Genomic DNA, 22709 nt, shown 5'->3' with positions numbered 1-22709 from the left:
TTTCTTCCTCAAAATTTGGAAGTAGATATTTTGAAATGGTAAATTTCACTCAAGTGTTTTTTTTTAAACACCATCTTTTACAAGTTGCAAATACTAATACTTCTGAGATGCAAATATTCACACAGCATGAAGTACTGTGCTATCCACCACTGTCACACTAAAACAAATAGAACATATGGTCCCTGATGTTTTATAAGTCTCCTGAATTATAAAACCAAATAAACAAATAAGCACGTATATCCATCACAGAGCCCATAAAGCTAAAAAGATGCATGTCAAGTTCATTATTAATTCTCATGCATGTCTCAAGAAAGGTAGATGAGACAGACAGAGAGAGATACAGAAGAGAGAAAGGGAGAGGGAAGCAGAGAAGGCAAAAAGAGAGAAAGAAGAAAGTACAAAAATCAACCCCTGGGGCTCCAGAGCAGGGCTGCCGCTGGGGGAAGTCGGGGGCTCCTCGAGGATGGGGGGGAGGCACCTTTTCCCATTACATCCCAGGATGGCAGAGGAAGCAACAGGCTCTGACAAGATGGGACCAAAGATGGTTGATTATGTCACAGTCATCAACCCTAAAATCATGCTAACTATGTGCCAGGCACCTTAACCACCTAAATCTTCCTAACAACCTGTGAGATTTAAACCCATATTCAGATGAGTTTAAATACAAGAAGTCTAAGGAACTCGCCCAAGGTCATGCAGCCAGAAACTGGCAGAGTCAAGATTAGAACCCAGAAGACAGGCTCCAAGAATCCATGCACTGAGCAGCCACTGGGCTCTGTTGCAAACACGCTAGAACTCACCCCACTGTGTGCGTCACTCCATCAGGCCGATAAAGGACCCTGCCTAAAGACATGCTCAGCCTTTGGGTCACCTCTGTCCGTGTGATACAGTCCTCTGACCTTGCTTTGGCACAGTTTTTAGCTTCTTGGAACTAGATTCGAGTTTTTGGAACTACCAGAAATCAGAGCCATGCATGGTAAACGGGGTGAGCTCTGGAAAATAAGTTTTTAGGTGAACAGCAGTGGATGATGGTGAAGTAATGAAACTCTTTTCCTCGTGTGGCCCAGGAACTGCTTTGATAGAACCAAAAGAGGGGGTCCGCACGTGTTACAGGCGATTGTGCATTGTTGAAATTCACATGCAGGGGTCATTTGGATCTTTCTGAGAAGTTTGCTTGTTTTGATCACTTTCCAGGCAATTCCACACTCTGTCACTGTGTCTGAGGAGCGTTTCCTTTTAAGTATAATATTTATCTCTAGTATAGTCTTCTGTAACCTTAGCTCTCCCACACAGGCATCTAGAATACTCTTGTCTTTCCTGATAAAAAGTAGTAGGTGTAATGACTTTGGTAGGACTGAAATAGGAATCCTGATCTTTTTTTTAAAAATAAATTTATTTATTTAATTATTATTATTTTTTTATTTTTGGCTGCGTTGGGTCTGCATTGCTGCACTCTGGCTTTCTCTAGTTGCGGCAAGAGGGGGTTACTCTTCGTTGCTGTGTGCGTGCTCCTCATTGCGGTGGCTTCTCCTGTTGCAGAGCACGGGCTCTAGGTGCATGGGCTTCAGTAGTTGTGGCTTGCGGGCTCTAGAGTGCAGGTTCAGTAGTTGTGGCGCACGGGCTTAGTTGCTCCGCGGCATGCGGGATCTTCCCAGACCAGGGCTCGAACCCATGTCCCCTGCATTGGCAGATGGATTCTTAACCACTGTGCCACCAGGGAAGCCCAGGAATCCTATTCTTTTAAACACTGATATCTCATGAGAGGTTTACCAGAAAGAAATAAAACGACTTCAGTGGCCAGACCCCACAGGCTGCAGTGCTTGGGGAATTCCCAAAATCTAAAGGGTCAGTATTGCTGGCTCCAGGACTTGAATTTATTAGTTCATGCAGAGTTAACTAATTAGGATGAGAGGAACTGACTCACACTAACTCTACACATTAGAAACTGATGTATAAACCAGACTAGACATTTACTTATTTACCATGGAGGAATTGTCCTTCCCATAATTAAACAACCTATTGTGACCAAACACAGTGTATTTCTCCAGTGCGTTAAAACTGATTTCTCTTTCTGGATTTCAAGAAGGCTCTTGATCATTTGTCACCATTCCATCACTTCAGACTGTAGACATTACGATAGATTAAGCTACTAATCCTACATTAGGTTATTTGTTTCAACCATTTCTTCGTATTATCTTCTATGCTTGGTCATCTCAAATGGACTGGCTATTTCCCAGCCCATCTACAACTCACCTCTTGATTTGGACAACCATATAGTATTTCTCAGTTAATGATCTATGTTCCTTACTTGGTGTGTTAGAATTCACTTGTATATTAGTACTAAGTTTAAATTAAATAAAAACAAAAGTTTAACTGTTCCCTCCTCACTAAAGACAATTACAATAATAGCTGACATGTGTTGACTTCCTACTATTACCCAGGCTCTGCTATAAGCACTTTGCAGGTATTGACTTATTTAACCCTCACTACCCTAGGAGGTAGCTTCCGTGATTCTCCACCTCTCACAGATGAGGAAACTGACCTGAGAAATAACTTTCTCAGGGTCAAAGGGTTAATAAGTGGCAGAGCTACGATGCAAACACTGTTTGATGCCCACAGTCTTAACCACAACACTAAATGACCCTCTGAGACTCTTTGCGACTTGGGTGTTATGACTCTTACAGATGAAAACAAAACACACACACAAAAAGGAAGCAGCTGTTTTTCTCACTTGCCCTGACTCTAGCCAACTGTTCTTCACTTTTTTGCATTTTATCCATGCAGAACAAAGCTATATTTGTAATTAAACTCCAGATAAGTAAGTACCTGTTTTTAGCAGGGCCAAAAATTTGAGAAGGTTTAGCTGTAGCTGATAAAATATTTAAATCCAGTGATGTTTTGGATGGAATGTAAAGACTCTTTCCTGTGTTATCAAAGCCTTGGGATATCCATAGATCCTTCCATTCTGCACTTTCCCAGTCGTTCCCTCACAGACATCGCAACCCTCTCCTCGAGTTTCTGGGGCCCCCAGCTGGGGAGAGCTACACCTGGGCGTGAGAACAGGGAGCATGATGGCTGCAGGCAGGACAAGCAGCTAGATGAGAACAAAAGATAATGGAACTATTGGGCAGCTGTAACGATGGTCCACTTCTGACTGAGAAATCTTAGGCAGGTCAGTTAATTGTTCTGCCTCCGTTTTTCTCCCTCTGAAATGGCATTAGCAGTACTTGCTTCTGCCCACCTCGTGAGGGGAGTTTTGACACTAAAGAGGCAATATTTAGAAAAGTTTTTTGCTCTCTTCAGAGTGTCCAAATAGAATCCAAATTTGTTGTGTATTTTCTACTGCTGAACACCTGCATGAGACTATTTTTAAGCTACTTTCTTTTAGGCTTCTTATAGCAGCAGGTAGATTTGGACAGTTTGACCTTGGCCCAACCTTAAAAAATTGATCCAGCAAAGCAAACGGCCCGCGTTGGTGATGGCTGAAGTGTGGTGGGAAGGACTTGGAGTGAGGATGCTTGGGTTTGAGTACTGAGTTCAGGCCCTGCCATCTGAGTTGGGTGAAATGGAAGCAGTCACATCCTCTCTGGGACTCAGTTTCTTCATCTGTAAAATGGGGGCTCTGTTTTAGAGTTGTGATGAGGACATAGGGGAATGCATATGAAGGGGTGCCATGATTGCACAAATCTAACTCCTAGTCTACTTCTCCTTCGCTTAGCATTGGAAGAGACCTCACACATTGCCTGGTCTCATCCTTCCATTTACAGGTCAGAAAACTAAGGCTCAGGGAGGTCAGATGACTTCTTCAGGGCCTTGTCTCCTGACTCCTGTTCCCACTCTCTCTCTACTTCCCTGGTTTTCAAGTGGCTTCTTACTACAGAAGATGCAGGGCACCTCTGTGGACAAGCAGCTTCTGAAAGGACACAGAGACAGAGGGCACCCTCCCAGGATACTAGTCAGCTTGTACCTCAAGTGTGAAGAAGAAAAGTCTACACTCAGATGTCAGCCAGAGCTTGGAAGAAATAGATTCAGCCATTAAAGTAATCCTCGTACACCTCAGTGAGTAAATACAGTCACCCATATAGGAACGAGGTAGGAATAAAACAACAGGTGCTTTGAGAGGATTACATGTATTTGTTACTGGGGACATGCAAAAGCCATTTCCAAGCATTTATTATTTTCATTTAACATTTATTCAATAAAGAGTGTTGCAGAGCACGCTCTCATAATCTGAGCCACTTTTGACTTTGTGCACAGCTTTTCAGATACCTGCAATTTCTTCCTCTTACTTACAAAGATGTTTATTGAACTACAAGAGGTAAGTAAACACCTGGAGAGATCCCAGAGGAAACCTGTTGAGTGGTTCCTCTCCCTAATAGAAGGGATCAGATAGATACCTGAACTTCAGTGTATCGCAAAATACTCCAGCAGAAGGAATTAAGCCTTTAAATGTCCATACTACTGCTAGACAGAGAGAAGCAGAAAATTTCAGGGTTGGAAGAAACATTATGATGGAGTCTGGATGCCCCAGGATTTTGTTAAAATGTAGATTCTGGATCAATCAGTCTGCAGGTGGATTCTGAAGTTTTGCGTTTCTAACAAGCTCCCAGGTGATGTTGACACCGGTTTGGGACCACACTTTGAGTAACAGCTCCATTCACTATGCACCTGTTCTTAGCTATTATTGGATAAAGCAAATAAAGCTTTGCAAAGTCTTTTGGGTGCTTGTGTTAAGAAAAAATATAAGTTGATCAAGATATCACTTATATGTGGAATCTAAAAAAATGGTACAAATGAACTTATGTACAAAATAGAAATAGAGTTACAGATGTAGAAAACAAACTTATGGTTACCAAGGGGGAAAGGGGGGAGGGATAAATTGGGAGGTTGGTATTGATATTTACACACTATTATATATAAAATAGATAACTAATAAGAACCGACTGAATAGCACAGGGAACTCTACTCAATACTCTGTAATGACCTATAGGGGAAAAGAATCTAAAAAAGACTGGATATATGGATATGTATAACTGACTCACTTTGCTGTACAGCAGAAACTAACACAACATTGTAAATCAACTGTACTCCAATAAAAATTAATTTTTTAAAAAAAGGTTGTCTCTAAGTAGAGGAGAAACAAGTGCTACCTCTATCACCAAAAAGAGATAACTGAAAATCCTAGTTAAGATTAAGGAATTTGCAATTTAATATATCACTTTCTCCAAGGGGATCTACCTTTGAATCAGGGCTGGAGGGAAAAGAGAATGCTGAACACACTGTTCCTCTAATAGCGCCATGGCAGGCCCAAGGGGCGGGTACGTGGGAGACATATCTGGGGGAATGTGCCCTTTCTAGCACGCCACAGCACTTTCAAATATTCTGACTCTGGAACCTATGTCTTTTGAATCCTATACCTGAAATAACCAAAAATAAATATCTGTATGTAATTCTGTAGACATTTCAGCCAATTTCCAAGTGTAGAAGTTTAACTTAAAGGACTACACTCACCATAGTTTAAGCAACTTTGTGTTTCCCATGGTATTTAGCACAATGCCTTGCTCAAAGTAAAGCCCTAATAAATATATTTTGACAGCGGGAGAGGGTGAGTAGACATATATTCATAGCCCTGGGAGATATGGTGACAGGAAAAACTACTAGTTTTTCATTGGTTCCCATAGGCAAAATTACTATATAAACTGGATAATTCAATTATTTTGCCCTCAATCAATTGTTCTCTTGTAATTAATCCAGTCTGAAACTTTACTGAGTAGGTCCTGGATTCAGCCTCTCTACACGAGAATTTCTGCTGTTTGGGGGCTCATGTAGCAACCAGTTTGTCACCTAGGACCATAAAAATTCCAACACTCTAAAAAAGGTCTTGGGGCTTCCCTGGTGGCGCAGTGGTTGGGAGTCCGCCTGCCGATGCGGGGGACGCGGGTTCGTGCCCCAGTCCGGGAGGATCCCACATGCCGCGGAGCGGCTGGGCCCATGAGCCATGGCCGTTGAGCCTGCGCGTCGGGAGCCTGTGCTCCGCCACGGGAGAGGCCACGACAGTGAGAGGCCCACATACCGCAAAAAATAAAAAAAAAAAAAAAAAAAAAAACATAAAAAAGGTCTTCACACGACAGTTGATCCAATGTGACAGTAGATCGACGAATGTAAAGATGTATTGACCTGTAAAGGACTCTACAGTCACTGAATACATGATAGAAAGTTAGTTTGATTATGAACAAAGTTATTTCAACTTTCTTTTCTTCACCGAATATTTGTTAATACATTGAATTCAAAACACCAGTTTTTTTTCAATTGAAGAACTTCAATCCTAAGATGACAGATTAGAAAACATTTTAAATCACAAACCTTTTTATTAAACATGGGGGGAAATGAGTTAGGGTGAACTCAACAGAAGGTAAACATAGAGTTTTCAAATTGCAATTATGTACAGCTCAGTCACAAAGCCCTGTACACTTTTTTTCCAATCAGCTTTACTGAGGTGTGAGTTAAAGTGTGCAGCTTGATGAGTTTTGACAAACATGACTGCCACTACCACCAAGATATAGAATACTTGTCTCATCCCCAAAATTTCCTTCAATCCCTTTATGATCAATGCCCACCAACCTCGACAACTACAGATCTGCTTTATGTCACTATGGTTTTGCCTTTTCTAGTTGTTTATATAAGTGGAATCACACAGCAGGTAGTCTTTTTGGTCCCACTTCTTCCACTTAGCCTGTTGCTTTTGCGATTCATCCTATGTTGTTGTGTCTAGCAGCAGTTTGCTCCTTTTTATTACTAAGTAATATTCCATTGTGTGGATATATCATAATTGGTTTATGCATTCCGCAGCTGATGGACATTTGGGTGGTTCCTAGTTTGGGCTTATTGTGAACAAAACTTCTATGAACACCCATGTACAGGTCTTTGTGCTGGACATAGCTTTCATTTATCCTGGGTAAATACCTTCGATGTGGGACTGGTGAATCATATAGGAAGTATATATTTAACTTTATAAGAAACTACCAGACTGTTTCTCTGAAAATGGCTGTGTCATTTTGCATTTCCACCAGCAGATTATGAAAGTTCTAGTTGCTTTACATTTTCACCAAAACTTGGTAGTTAGTCCTTTTCATATTGGTCACTCTAGTGTACGTGTAGCAGTTATCTCGGTATCTTAATTTGCATTTCCCTAATGACTAATGATGTTGAATACCTTTTTTGTTCCTATTGGTCATTCACATATCTCCTTTAATTCACAATTGTTTACAATGGTTTTAGAGTAAAGGTGGCCCCACTTTAAAGATCAATGGACTAAGGCCACAGAAAGAAAATGTAAATGCTCACATGTATGCCACAGAGCTCCTGAGACAATGTCCTTAAGGAAGAAATGAGAGGTTTTATTAAACAGAGTTAGGAAAACTGATATGTGTGAATTTCCATGAGTACATTTGCTAGTCTTCCTAAATAGAGAGAGAGAGATTTTTAAACACAATAGTATAATTTTCAAGTGAGAAAAATATTAAATCCTAAATTAAATGAGGGGAAAGAAAATACCTTAAAATGTTCATTCACAATTTTTAAAAATCTCAGCTTTAGGTAAGATTTTGACATAAAGTGAATATAGCATGGCAGTGTAGAGTGTTGGAGGTAAAGCCAGACAGTCTGGATTCAAACCCTGGCTCTGGCACATATGTGCTGATAAGCCAGGTTGTTGAGCACTCTTGAGTCTAATGTCTTTAATGTATGAAATGTATAAAATGAAAATAACAATATTATTATTATAAACAGTAATAATAAACAAAGGTTTGTTGGGATAACCCATGTATTTAGAATGGTGTCTGGCATGTATTAAGTGTAATGTAATAAATATTAGTCATTGTCATTATTATGATGTTATGATTATTATATAGACACTTGAAAGCATGAGATTGAAATACGTAGCCACTGAGCTAAACAAACAAACATGTAATTTTCTCTATAAATAGACCCTTTACAAGATTGACACGAGATCAATCCAGGTCACCACTGGTTGGAATGAGGTCTATTTGCCACCTCAGAACACGTTTAAGGAAGACTCATTTCTGCAAAACCATCCCAGGGAATATGCTAGATGAATTGTCCTCCTTTCTAAAAGGAAGACTTCACCTCTTCCAGTACTAAGACAAAAGAGCTGAGAGAATGGTTTCCTGAAAACAAACCCATAATTTGATGTTCTTCAACCCAAATAATTAGCCAGTGACTCCTAAGGAGTTTCTTTGTAAGACATTCTGGATATGAGGCCAATCACTTGCTAGAACAGCAGCTTCTAACCTTAGCAATATTAAGGTAAAAATAAATTAATTAAAAATTATTATAATCAATTAATTATTAAAAAATTATCACCAATGATTTTTATTTTATTGAAATATAGTAGATTTACAACATATTTGTTTCAGATGTACAGCAAAATGATTGAGTTATATGTATAAGTGTCTATATTCTTTTTTTTACATTCTCTTCTATTATAGGTTATCACAAGATATTGAGTATAGCTCCCTGTGCTATACAGTAGGCCCTTGTTGATTATTTTATATATAGTAGTGTGTATATTTTAATCCCAAACTCCTAGTTTATCCCTCCCCCCATTTCCCCTTTGGTAACCGTAAGATTGTTTTCTATGTCTGTGGGTCTATTTCTATTTTGTAAATAAGTTCATTTGTAACCTTTTTTTTAGATTCCTCATATAAGCAACATCCCATGATATTTGTCTTTCTCTGTCTGGCTTACTTCACTTAGTATATAATCTCTAGGTCCATCCATGTTGCTACAAATGGCATTATTTCATTCTTTTTTTATGGCTGAGTGATATTCTAATGTGTATATATATCACATCTTCTTTGTCCATTTATCTGTTGATAGACACTTAGCACCAATAATTTGATACTGTATTTAAATTAATATTTTAGTAATCATTTCATTTTCTACCTACTTGTGAAAAATAGTACACATATATGTAGGGCAGTTATTCATTAAACCAACTAAAAATGCTTGCTGAGGACCCTTGCAATCACTCCAAGTACCCCCTCGGGGTCTAGGGCTCACAGATGGGAAACCTCTATACCAGAACATACATGCAGATTTTTTCAACCTTGGCTCTCCTGAGGGAATTCCCCCATGTTGTGTTCAGTGACATCTTCTTGCACTAAGATCATAACAATTTCACCGAGAGTTTTGTGTTTATCGTGTAGAATGTGTGTACAAGCCACACAGCGTTGTAAAGGCCTCTAAGCCCAGGAGAGACAGTCCAATTTCTTCAAATACTTAAATGTTCTCTGTGTTCTTGACTGTGGTTTGTGGTATCTTCCTTCTGATTCTAGCAGGATCCTTTCTGTAACTGGTCCTAACTGCTTCCTGTAAGGATGCAGATTGCAGAGATGGTTCCAACTTACTCAGTGAAGGCCCTCCAACTTCTGGACTTCTTTTCTTCTGCATGACAAAGATGAGACTTCTTCTCTATAGAGATCACAGGTGCATCTGTACAGGTGTGAGTCCCTTGTGAACCCCTGGGAGAAGCTATGACTTGTGGGGTCAGGTCCCATTCATTCATCTCCTCTTCACGCAATGGTGGAAAGCCAATAGCGTTAACACAGGCAGGGAGGTGAGTCAGCAACGAATTGTTCTTATGCAGCAAAGACCAACTGGTGGTTGGCTTTTTTAGTGAATTCCAAAAATCTGGAGTCATTTGAGTCCAAAGGGGGAACTTGTGAGAGTAGGGGCAGGGCAAGGGGAACAAGGTAAAAATAGAAGCAACAAAAATATGCCTTCAGTGTTTGCCTGCTCATTAGACCAGCACTGAGCCAGTACTCCCATGGCCTGAATAACTGATACTTTTTATAAGTAACTGAAGAGCTATAAAAAGCTTAGCATTTAAGAAAACAACAAACAGCTGTGTCCAATGAGCAAGAAAAATCTAAAGAAAGAGCCTGTCTGAGTGGCAAGAGGTCACACTGCTTCAGGAGGAAGTGCTAAAACATCACCAACATTTGCTACATCAGTGTGTTTTCCTGGCTGGTCATACTACTCTTCCTTTCATCTCAGTGCCACTTCCCCATTGAAATAGAAAAACAAATGCATGTCACCAGAACGCTCAACAATGTTTCCTGGAAACAGCGTTTCTTTTCTGGGCACTTAACCGTGGGTTAGGCAGCGGTACCCATGAGGGGCCCCCGGTCAGCGGAGTGAACCAACACCTTATGCAGTCAGGCTGAGCCTCACTGCCCTGGGACCCCTGGGCTTAGTTCACATGTGTCTTGAGGTCCCACACAGCTGTCCTTCACTTTAACGGAAAATGCCATCTGCAGGAACCACAGCTAGCAAAGGGCACCAATAAACCTCCCTACTTCCTCTGGTAATTATCCATAAACTCAATAATGAGGCAATTACCAGTGGGAGGCAGTATGGTAAAGGGATCAAATATATGGGCTTGGGGCTCTGAATTCCAACTCCTGCACTTACTCCTGGGTGACCTTGAGAAGTTAACTAACCTCTGCACCCCAGTTCCCTTAATAGTCATTAGTAACCCAAACAAAGTCACCTTCCCCTAGCCTTCAGCTGAGCCTTTGGTGGGCTTGTTAGACAATGGTCTATGATGGCTCTAAGAGGGCATACAGCCATCTTTCCTAATTTCCAAGCTTTAGGTATCTTTTCTTAATGGCACATAATAAATGTTAGTTGGGACAAACAGTAAGTGAATAGGAAAATGCAGACCTAGATCCAACCATTTCAATAATTACGTTAAATTTAGGTGGATTCAACACTTCTATTTAAAAAGCAGAGATGGTCAGAACAGATAAAAAGTAAAACCCAGGGCTTCCCTGGTGGCGCAGTGGTTGAGAGTCCACCTGCCGATGCAGGGGACGCGGGTTCGCGCCCCGGTCCGGGAAGATCCCACATGCTGCAGAACGGCTGGGCCCGTGAGCCGTGGCCGCTGAGCCTGCACGTCCGGAGCCTGTGCTCCGCAGCGGGAGAGGCCACAACAGTGAGAGGCCCGCATACCGCAACACAAAAAAGTAAAACCCAACTATGTATTGCCTATAAAAGATATACTTTAAACATAAGGATTCAGATCAGTTGAAATGAATTGGATGGAAAATGTGTGTCATGCAGACGATAAGCATAAGAAGGCTGGAGCAGCTATAATAATATTAGATACAGCAGACTTCATTACAAAGAGTTTGCCATAGGAGAAGAGGGACTTCTCATAATTCAACAGAAAGACATAATAATTATAAATGTATATGCACCTAATAACAGAGTTTAAAATACATGAAATAAAATAGGCATTTAAAGGGAGAAAAGACAATTCTATAATCATAGCTGGAGATCTTAACACACCCCCCCACAGCAATTGATAGAGTAGCTAGACCAAAAACTCCCTAAAAATGTAGAGGATTTGAACCATACTATTAATAAATATCAGCCATAATTTTCTTTTCCTTTGATACACATTTTCGGACACTTGCAAAGCTGCCGGTTCTGGTTCCTTACCAGCAAGGAAGCCACGCAGTCCATTGTCCCTTCAAAAGGCACAGAGGTGTGGATGGTATCATACTTGGAGGAACCTTTCAAAACTTAGTCTGTGAAGAAGTGTCTGGATGCTGCAAGGTGGCTACATCTTGTTGTTTTTCTTTTTTCCCCTCTTCAGCCTGTTTTATATGAACCAACTCTAGAATCACCCGTCTGTTCCCACAGCCATCCTGCCATCTGCTAGGCTTGACAGCCATTGCCGGAGCTCTCAGAATCCTTCCCTAATATATCTGGAGTGTCGCCACCACAGATGTTTAGCCATCACATTTCATACATACTGCCTAGGGCAAGACCTCCCTCCGTATGAGGAGAGTGTTGGAGGTCATGTGGAATATTAAAATCCTTTGAAACCCTCCGTAGCAAAAGAATTTACACTTTCCTCTGCCCCTTAGGTGAACTCTAAACAAACATAGCCCTCATTTACCTTTATTAGCAACTACTCAGATAAAATTGAAGATTGTATTTGAAAGAAAAAATAAATAACAAAAAAAATTGAACTTTTGAAAAATGTAAAAGATCAGGTTGTACCTTGACAATATTTGCCGCTGCTTCTTTTCTGCCTCAGGCTGTGAGTTACATTGCAGCCTTGCATTCCATGGAGTGCCTGCAGAGTGAGATACGTGTGCTCCAAGGGCCTTATTATCCCAGGTGAACTGGGCAAAGACTTCCCCAAAAAAGCAACTTATTTTTCTTTCACTTGAGGACATGGACCTCAGGTAGATAAAGTTTCAGTTAAAAGGTCTGCCTGCAGAGAAGTAGACACTTCCAAGGTTTGTGGATTTCACATGTGTTGGCATCTCTAACCACCATAAATCTCCTTTCCAGCATTCCATTCATCCCAACAGCCCTTGCTATGCCAAGGCCATGATGGAGGTTAGACAAAGTCTAGGGATTATGGATGTGGGACAAGAAGGGGCCTTTGCAAAGGTTTTCTTTAAGACCCATGATTTAAATAGCCCATTCAGGGGACTTCCCTGGTGATCCAGTGGTAAAGAATCCGCCTGCCAATGCAGGGGACGCGGGTTCGATCCCTGGGCAGGCAACTAAGGTCCCACATGCCTCGGGGCAACTAAGCCCGCACGCCACAACTACTGAGCCTGCGCGCCTCAACTAGAGAGAAGCCCGCACACCACAATGAAGACCCGCTGCAGCCAAAAAAATTTAAAAATTTTAAAAGAAAATAGATTCATTAATTAATTAAATATTTTTTTAAAAATAGTCCATTCAGTCATAGGCTAGGGCAACAGAAGATCATGGCATTGATAGAGGTAGAGAAACCATTTCTGAATAGTGAAGGCTTCTTGTCTCAGGATGCCCTCCCAACAGAGCAGTAGCTCCCAGAGAGAAGAATCTACTATTTTCAAGCCCTTTTGCCTCTAATCCCATTGGCAACGTCGGTATTCTCTCCTTAAGGAACATTCCTAGCACTTCGTCTCCCAAATGGCAATACCACAGCCCAGTCAGCTGCAGAAGACGTGGCCATCGATCACAAGATCTTTCCCCACCTTTAGGATCTTGTTCACCTGGACTCTTCCCCATGATATGGCCTGTTAAAAAGGAACACAATTATAAGATTCTCCCCTTCCTCAACAGAGTATTATTCTTTGCTCAAAAAGAGAATCTGGTTCATTCCATGATTAATCTTTTCAATGCTCTGGAAGGGCCAATAGGTGACAGGCATGAGGGGAAAGCACTTCCACGAACACATTTTTTACTGGAACTTGTCCTTTTGCAAAGCTCTTCTGCCAGATTCCATTAGGAAATTGCAAGCAGATTCATTTATCCAAGTGCTTCTCTCTCTCCTCCTCATAAATATATAGACATCACATGGCAGAGAGGGAGAAGACGCTGATTCTCTTGCATGGCATACCCTGCACAGCAGACGTGTAGGCAAATGCCAATACTGAACACGGTAGTGCGTGCATATATGCATATGAATATAGATCATGTTATTACTCCTTGGCAATGAGCTTCCAAGTAGCTACAGAGGGGAGGGAAAAGTCATAATCAATACAGCTGCACTTCAGAATGTCAACTGAAGGCAGACAATGATAAGAAGATGGGCAAGGCTGTCCCTAGCAACATGAAAATAAGAGCCAGGACCACCTAAGGATTGATTAGGGACTGGGCCAAATTCCAGCCCTAAACTCATCACAAATTATGCTAAGAGCTCCCCAGGGAAGGCTCCAATTGGCATTTTTGAGCCACACGTCCCATTCTTTTGATAGAGACATCAGGACTGCCTGGGAGACTATCGGAGAATAAAAACGCAAAGCAAAAGATGAATTCAGAAAGGGCTGCTCACCCTTCCAAATTCTTTCAAGTTTCCCGAGAAATCCTTCAGCTCCTTTCAAGCAAGCTGATATTATTATTCCACTTTGTCATTCAGGTCCCTGATGAAGGGACCTGATGAAGGGCACAGCCAGCGCGCAGAAAGGTAAAGAGAACAGTAGATGAAAATGTCAGCGGACAGGTAGGAAGGCTGCAGCATGGCGGAGACTTCCAGCTGGAATGAGAGAAGAACCAGCCCCCAACCAAAACCTATTTTTCAGGGAATACACTTTAAGACTGTTTTCCTTCTTCTTCCAGGAACACTTAGGTCTTGTCTTTTTGTAGACAGAGACATACACTTAATCACAAGCATATTGTATGAAAGAAAAATGTATAGACCTTCTAGACCTCCAAATATATAGCAAAGGTTCCAATTTTCATTACCAGAAATAACCAGAGGAAATGAGAAGCAGGTGCGGGAAGGCTTCCCTGAGCGATGCCAGGGCTTCGTTTTAATTCAGTCGTGTATGGGCTGCCACTACCTCCCGGCCCTGCTGCTCACATGCTCAGAGGTCAGGCTATTAAAATCAGCCAGATACACACAAATTCGTTTCTTTTAGACCCCAGCTCTACATGCCTTGCCAGCAGAACACTGCACCAACTTCTTGCAGAAGCATCACTGTGTCTCTAAGGTAATTGAGGTTCTTCTTAGGTGACACAAAATGTTTGGGGCATAGCTTTGGGGAACTCAGAATTCATCAGAAGAGAAGTGCTCATATACAAAGCATGGAACTTCTTTTGGGTGGGTGGTAGAAATCTAAAATAAGTTCCATATTTCTTCTATTGGTAAAGTAAATCTTAATGGAGTATGGAATATGTGGCTTGTTGGTATTGGGAACTGTTCAGATCACATACATTTTTGATAATGGCCTTTGTTTGAGGACTACTGCCTGGTGAAGAGGAAGGACGAGGTAGATCTGAGGATCTACCTTTTTTTTCCTTTTCATAAATAACCCACATTTGCTTCTTTTCCGTCTTTAGGTAGCCCTTTTAATGCTTTGAAAATTTAGAGCTGCCCACAAACTAAAAAGAGGACATTAGCATCTGCTTTGAATATATCTACCAGAGACCAAAGCCCACAGAGAAAGAATAACAGTTAATTTACTGGACAGGAGTCCATTGCAAGTGCCTGTTGTAGGATAGTTCTTTGTTAGTTTACAACGCAGCTCTGGGATGATCACATATGGCAGTTTCAGTAGAGAAAGTAGGGTCAGGAATGGACTCAATCCCTGGTTATGCCACGTCCTGGTTGCTGACCTTTGACGAGTGACTTAACCTCTGTAGAACTTAATTTCCTTATCTATAAAATGGGGGATTGAACTAGATGATTCCCAAGGTCATCTTCTGTTATAAAATTTAATGATTCTAAGTCTCCAGCCCTCTTGGAAAAACCACCTCTGGCTATGTTTGTATGAATTGACTACACAAGCACTGTAATGAGCTAAAAAGATTTCAAAGTGACAAACTATTATAACTGACACTAAGAGGGTAGCCATGATCCGAATGAATGAATTTGTTCATAATTCATCTCCATGGAAAGAATGGAGACACCACAGGGGTCTTTGGCTATGGTAGACTGTTTGGGACCAGGCCTCAGCAAAAAATCTCCCACAAAGAAAGGTCAGGGCCTCAACTTCAGTGCTTAAACTCACCTCCCCTGGAATTTCACCCACTGGATGCCCCAAGAATGCCAACTCTCCCTTCCTAAGCCTCTAATCCAACAAGGAGACAGGCTGTGACTTCGCATGTGGATGTATAGAGCTCCTGGACAGATAGAAATAAGTTCTTGCTGAAGGGATGGGTAATGACACTGGCTGGTCAGGCACTTTCAAAGCCAAAATGCTCATCTTTTGTGCCTGAGTCAGAGATAAAGGGCCTCACTCCAGAAGTCTGATACCTTCCTAAGACCTAAAATTCATCCAGAACCGCATTTATTCTTGGGTCTCCATTTCTGCTCATCTTGCTCATTAACTACGGTAACCCCAGTGTTTTTCTCTCCCTTGACTGCCTAGGTTCACCCTGATTTACATGATGGACTTCTAAGGGTTGGAAACAGCACTGACACAAATATGTACACTGTACTCACAGCGGGTGGGTGTACATAGACACACTCACACAGGTGCACACTTCCTTTTCAAAGATTTTTGTCAAAAAAAAAATTAAGCTCCTTGGGCAACCTCAAAGTTAAAGTCTTTAAGTGTTAAAGTGTGGTATTTGCATTCACAAATACTAGTGTATTTATAGGGCATTGTACCAAGATGATCCAAAAAATGTTTGCTTAGTTGAATGACTCTTTTTTTTTAGGTTAGAGTGTCTCCCTCATTTTAAAATAATTACTCCTTATATATGTGAAATATATTCAAACTCTTTTAGAACTCTGAACTTTTCTTCTGGACTTAATAAAGAAAATAACATTGACTACTGTGAAGTTTTAAATGAACCTATTACTTTTGGAATAGGTTATCTCTGGCTGATAGATAAGCAGCTGTTATGGGTTGAATTTTGTCCTCCTCCTCCAGATTCATATGTTGAAGTCCTAACCTCCAGTCCTGAGAATGTGATCTTATTTGGAGATAGAGTCATTGCAGATGTAATTAGCTGAGATGAGGTCATAGTGGAGCAGGGTGGGCCCCTAATCCAATATGACTGGCATCCTTATAAAAAGGGGAAATTTGGAGAAGGACACATATAGGGAGAACATGATGTGAAAATGAAGGCAGAGATCAGGGTGATGCTTCTTCAAGTCAAGGAACAGCACAGTTTGCCAGCAAAACACCAGAAGCTAGAAGAGAGGCACGAACCAGATTCTCCCTCACAGCACTCGGAAGGACCCAACCCTGCCAACACCTTGATCTTGGACTTCTAGTCTCTAGGACGGTGAGACAATAAATTGTCTGCTGTTTAAGCCTCCACTTATAGCACTTCGTTATGTCAGCCATAGGAAACTAAAACAATAACCAAATTTGGGGGTTTTCTTCTCTAGGCTTGTTTCTAAATTATCTAGACCGAATGCCTCTAACAATTTGTATAAGTCTGCTTTGTTCATTCTACTAACCACACACACACACACACACACACACACACACACACAGACGGCCATGTCCCTACACGGAGATAAGTGTCTGGACTCAGCCCTACTGAGAACGGTTGCTGGGAATGCCCCTGAGACCATGCCATAATGGTAGACGTCAACAGGGGTTGTGTTTTCTTACTCTTAGTCTTGAATCAGTAAAAGACGAAGAAAAAAAGCACACTTGCGTATTCACTGGTTTAGGCCCAGTCATGATTCCTTTAAAGACGCTGCCAATAGATTTTAGTCATTCTCTGGCAAAGGTTTCTCCTCAACCACAAACACTACACATAGTTGCGGAATGAGTCACCACCTTGAGTAATCTAATTCCTTGACCAGTACATGCCTGCAGCTCACAGCACACAGTGTCCTTCCTTGTGTATTTTGTTTTGCTCTGTTCTCGGGAGCTTCTTGAATACTTTCTTAAGGGTACAGTAAAGGATTCACTCTGGATCCTCAGCTTCCTCAGCAGCCTGTGACCTGCCTAGTCATCAAGAACCAAAATGTTAAGTTTTATTACGCTTTCTCATATCTTCAGTTAAGCTAGAGGGGGTATGATTACTGCAAAAAAGCAGTAAGTGTAGGTTAAAAAAAAATTTTTTTTCCCCCAAACTGGAAGCCGTTTGCTAAAGAATCCAGGGGAAAACCAAAAGGGAACGAACTGAAGGATGATCCAGGGAAGATGGTGAAGCGGAGCCCACACCGTGTCACCAGCCAGGTTCCCACAGAGGCTCAACTTACATCACCAAATAACACCCAAGAGTTATTTCTATCAATAAAGTTTAAAGCAAATAAATCTCTGAGCTTATTTTTGCATGTTTTTTTTAAAGTGTTCCTTAAAGATATTTTCCAGTCCAACATATTATAACCACAACCAGGAAATATTTTTTTCTCCAAGGCTGATAGATTGAAACATTATGAATATTTATAACCTGTTCTTTTAAGAAGAATTTTTTATGAGTATCTGGTAAGCACTTTTTGAGTTTTTTTCTCTTTCTCTTCCCATGAGTGGGTACCAATATTATGGAAATACAAATTGGAGAAATTAAACCATCAACAAAATGAAAAAGCGACCTACTGAATGGGAGAAAACATTTGCAAATTGCATATCTGGTAAGGGATTAATATTTAAGATACATAAGGAACTTACACAACTCAACAGCAAAAAACCAAATAATCCAATTTAAAAATGGGCAGAGGACCTGAATAAACATTTTTCCAAAGAAGACATACAGATGGCCAACAGACACATGAAAAGATGCTCAATATCACAAATCATCAGGGAAATGCAAATCAAAACCATAATGAGATACTACCTCACACCTGTCAGTATGACTATTATCAAAAGGACAACAAGTAACAAGTGTTTGCGAGGATGTGGAGGAAAGGGAACCCTCTTGCACTGTTGGTGGGAATGTAACTCGGTGCAGCCACCTTGGAGAACAGTATGGAGGTTCCTCAAAAAGTTAAAGATAGCACTACCATATGACCCAGCAATCCCACTCCTGGGTATTTAACCAAAGAAAATGAAAACACTACCTTGAAAAGGTATCTGCACCCCCATGTTCACTGCAGCATTATCTACAATAGCCAAGACATGGAAATAATTTAAGTGTCCATTGATGGATGAATGGATAAAGGAGATACTCACACACACACACACACACACACACACACACACTGGAATGTTATTCAGCCATAAAAAATAAAATCTTGTCAAAAATAGATAAAATAAAATCTTGTCGTTTGCAACAACATGAATAGACCTTGAAGGCATTATGCTAAGTGCGGTAAGTCAGAGAAAGACAAACAGCACATGATCTCACTTCTATGTGGAATCTAAACAAGCAAACAAACAAACAAAACCAAGCTCATAGGTACAGAGCACAGACTGGTGGTTGCCAGAGTTAGGGGGTGGGAGGTGGGCAAAAATGGGTGAAGAGGGTCAAAAGATACAAACTTCCAGTTATAAAATAAATAATCCATGGGGATATAATGTACAGCATGAGGACTATAGTTAATAATAGTGTCTTGCATATTTGAAAGTTGCTAAGAGAATAGGTCTTAAAAATTCTCATCACAAGAAAAAAAAGTTCTGTAACTATGTATAGAGACAGAAGTTAACTAGAATCATGGTGGTGATCATTTCACAATACATACAAATATCAAGTCATTACGTTGTACACCTGAAACTAATATAACGTATGTCAATTCATTATACCTCAATTTTTTAAAAAAAGAAAGAAATTGGAGAAATAAAATACTTTAAATTCATTTCTACTATGCTGGTCTACTCCATAAGCAAATGCAGAGGGAGAAAGACACATCTTAAGTGTATGCTGTAAATGAGGAAGCTTTCAGAACAAGCTGAAGAGTGGCTGTTTAATAGTATTATTCATAACTTATATTTGCATGGCAATACACAACTCTCACAAAACTCAGTTCACCCTCAAAACAGCCCTGAGAACTAGATATAGGACCATCAAGGAAACAGAAGTTCCCAGGTTCCATGGAAGGTGGTGGAGCAAGGACTCTCAGCTTAGTGCTCTTTGTTCAGCATTCTCTAAGGCAGCTTGGCCCACACCGGATGCGCAGCCATCTGCCACAGAGAATTCTCTAGTTAACGTAGGGTGAGACTCCTCTCCACCTAAGGACAGCGAAGTGAGCCACAAAACTTCTCTGAGCTTCTGTTTTCTCATCTGCAAAATAAGGACAATGTCACCCGTCCCCACAAGATAAGGTGAGAGTAAAATCAAATGATGCCAGCGAAAGAAGTTTAATAAACCATAAGTGTTATGCACATGTTATACAAAACCCTTCTCCTGTCCCGGAGCTACATCGCAGAGTGAATAAGGACGCTTATTTACTGTTTGACCTTAGGCAAGTTTCTTAATATTTCTTTTTTTTTTTTTGGCGTCGCACGGGCCTCTCTCTGTTGTGGCCTCTCCCGTTGTGGAGCACAGGCTCCGGACGCTCAGGCTCGGCAGCCATGGCTCACAGGCCCAGCTTCTCCGCGACATGTGGGATCTTCCCGGACTGGGGCACGAACCCGTGTCCCCTGCATCGGCAGGCGGACTCTCAACCACTGCGTCACCAGGGAAGCCCAAGTTTCTTAATATTTCTAAGGCTCAGCTTCCTTATCGGTAAAACAGGAATATGACAAGGACCTTGCCCATGAGATTATGGTTGAAGCGTAGAGGAAATAATCCATGCCCAAGCACTCAGCACTAGTCATTGCATGGACATAGCCAGTCCTCAGCAAATGTTGGCTTTCATTAGTAAAGCTGTGTTTGATCCCAGCACTTTACCAGCTCAAGTATAAGCAAACAGCCCCAAGTCGTGTCTATCCAGGCTCTTTGCTCTGATGGCAGTTTCAACTCTATTCTCTCAAAAGACAGTTTTGGATGAGTTCCACTTACCCTTTGTTTTGCAAAATCAATATCTCCGGTCCACAACAAACTTTCAGCCACTGAACATGGTTTGCCCTCCTTTTATTCCTACAGCATAGGATTGGGTTGGACAATATTTACCCCATCCTGATAGGCAGGGAACAGAACCGACACACTCCTCACCTTGGTGTTCCTCCCCAGAGAGGGGCAGTGTGACAGTGTTACTTCAAAAGTTATTTGGTGAAATTGAGTTATTTGTAGTGAGGTGGATGGACCTAGAGTCTGTCATACAGAGTGAAGTAAGTCAGAAAGAGAAAAACAAATACCGTATGCTAACACATATATAAGGAATCTAAAAAAAGAAAAAAAATGGTTCTGATGACCCTAGGAGCAGGACAGGAATAAAGACGCAGACGTAGAGAATGGACACAAGGAAGGGGGAAGGTTAGGCTGGGACAAAATGAGAGAGTGGCATGGACATATACACACTACCAAATGTAAAACAGATAGCTAGTGGGAAGCAGCTGCATCACACAGGGAGATCAGCTTGGTGCTTTACGACCACTTGGAGGGGTGGGATAGGGAGGGTGGGAGGGAGACGCAAGAGGGAGGAGATATGGGGATATATGTATATGTATAACTGATTCACTTTGTCATAAAGCAGAAACTGACATAACATTGTAAAGCAATTATACTCCAATAAAGATGTTAAAAAAAAGTTACTTGGCAGTTACGGAGCCAAGTTTTATGAAACACAGAGGAGAAGAAATTATTTTATGTACTAACTAGGAAAAGTCAACTCTAGCTGTCAGTGAGTAAAGGAATGTAAAAAGCAGCAAAGCACCTGACATATAATTGGCACATAAGACAAGCTGCGCTAGAAGAGAAAAAGTAACAAGGTGTCTTCTGGATTGGATTGATGTCTGATCATGGCTTTGAAGAATGTTTTAACAGGAAAAGCAGAATAAACACGAGCACAAACTAATCTTAAAATCTCATTCATCTCTGGCTAGGAACACTACTTCTTAATTTAATCAGGTAACTACATTTTTCTGTAACTTAGATCATCAGAATATATATATATATATATATATATATATATATATATATATATATATATATATATATATCTTTACGCATTGCCTGAGGGTCATATAAATTAAACATATCCACACTCACATGAATGGAAGCTGTTTACCTGTGCTCAGGTACGATGGCGGCGCGTGAGCCGTTTCCTCAGACTTGCTTTCAGGGAATGTTGAAACCCTGAGATGTTCCAGTGATTTTCAGAGGAGAGAAACTGAAACTCAGGAACTAGAGGCAGATGGAGACATCCTGAAATCCTTGCCATTTCCTTGTTCCTGAGCATTTCAGAAGTAAATGTGTTCATCCTCAAACATTTCATTCTCCTCTTAATTCTTCCCTCTGGGTGGTCTTACAGGGTCTGTGTTTCATATCTTAGACTTCCTACCCTGTCTGCTTTGTTTTCTTCAGAACGTCAACATTTGAACACGTGACTCACTATCTTATGGGAACTTGATTCAGTCCGTGAACATTTATTAAGTGCCTGCTACCTAAAAGGCACGTACAGGGCACTGGGGTTGATACTGTAAACCCCCAGACATCTGCAAACAATATCAAGGTACCAAGCCCTGAAGATGTGAATTTGAAGAAAGCCTAACTCTTGCACTCTAATATGTAGACAAGTGAGAGATGGAGGGAGAGAAATAATTACAACACAACGTGAAAAGTGCAAAACAACCAGCTGGTCTGTGGGTTTCCCCCCTTTTCTGACCTTCCTGCTGAAATTTGTGAACGGTCGTGGTGGCGATGTCCGGGCTCCTCCTGGAGAAATGGGACGCTCGAGCTCCAGCCCCAGCGTAGAACCCGGCAATGGATGGAAATCCAACCCATTCACGAGGCACCCCCATCTCCCCATATTCCCACAGAGCACATGTTTTTTCTTTCTCACAAGAGCCGTAGATTTTTCCTATAGCTCTGGAAAGAGCCTTTCACTGGGACCTCCTACCCTTCCCTCAATTCCCGCTCTAGTCTCGTTTTTTCTCCCTGCCCCCCACGTCTCTAGGTGTCTGTGACTTCCTTCCTGTTCCATTGTTCCAATGCTGTCATCCCCTCATCATGCTGGGCCTCCCCCAAACGACATCGTGGAAACGGCCGCCTCCCTGGAATACAAGAAAGTATGTCTTCTGCACTGTGGGAAGTTACAGTATGTTACACTGAAAGAGTCTGACACCATCCTATTTACATGTTGCATTTTTAAACTGAAAGCAAGCATGTATAGATAAAATATTTCTCTTTCTAAGACAATCAAAGTGCAATTTGAAGAAAACCCA

This window comes from Mesoplodon bidens (genome assembly GCF_964165515.1).
Source record: "Mesoplodon bidens genome assembly, chromosome: 12".
In the NCBI taxonomy this organism is placed as follows: domain Eukaryota; kingdom Metazoa; phylum Chordata; class Mammalia; order Artiodactyla; family Ziphiidae; genus Mesoplodon; species Mesoplodon bidens.
The sequence above is the reverse complement of the archived record's forward strand: the minus strand, read 5'-3'. Positions refer to the sequence as shown.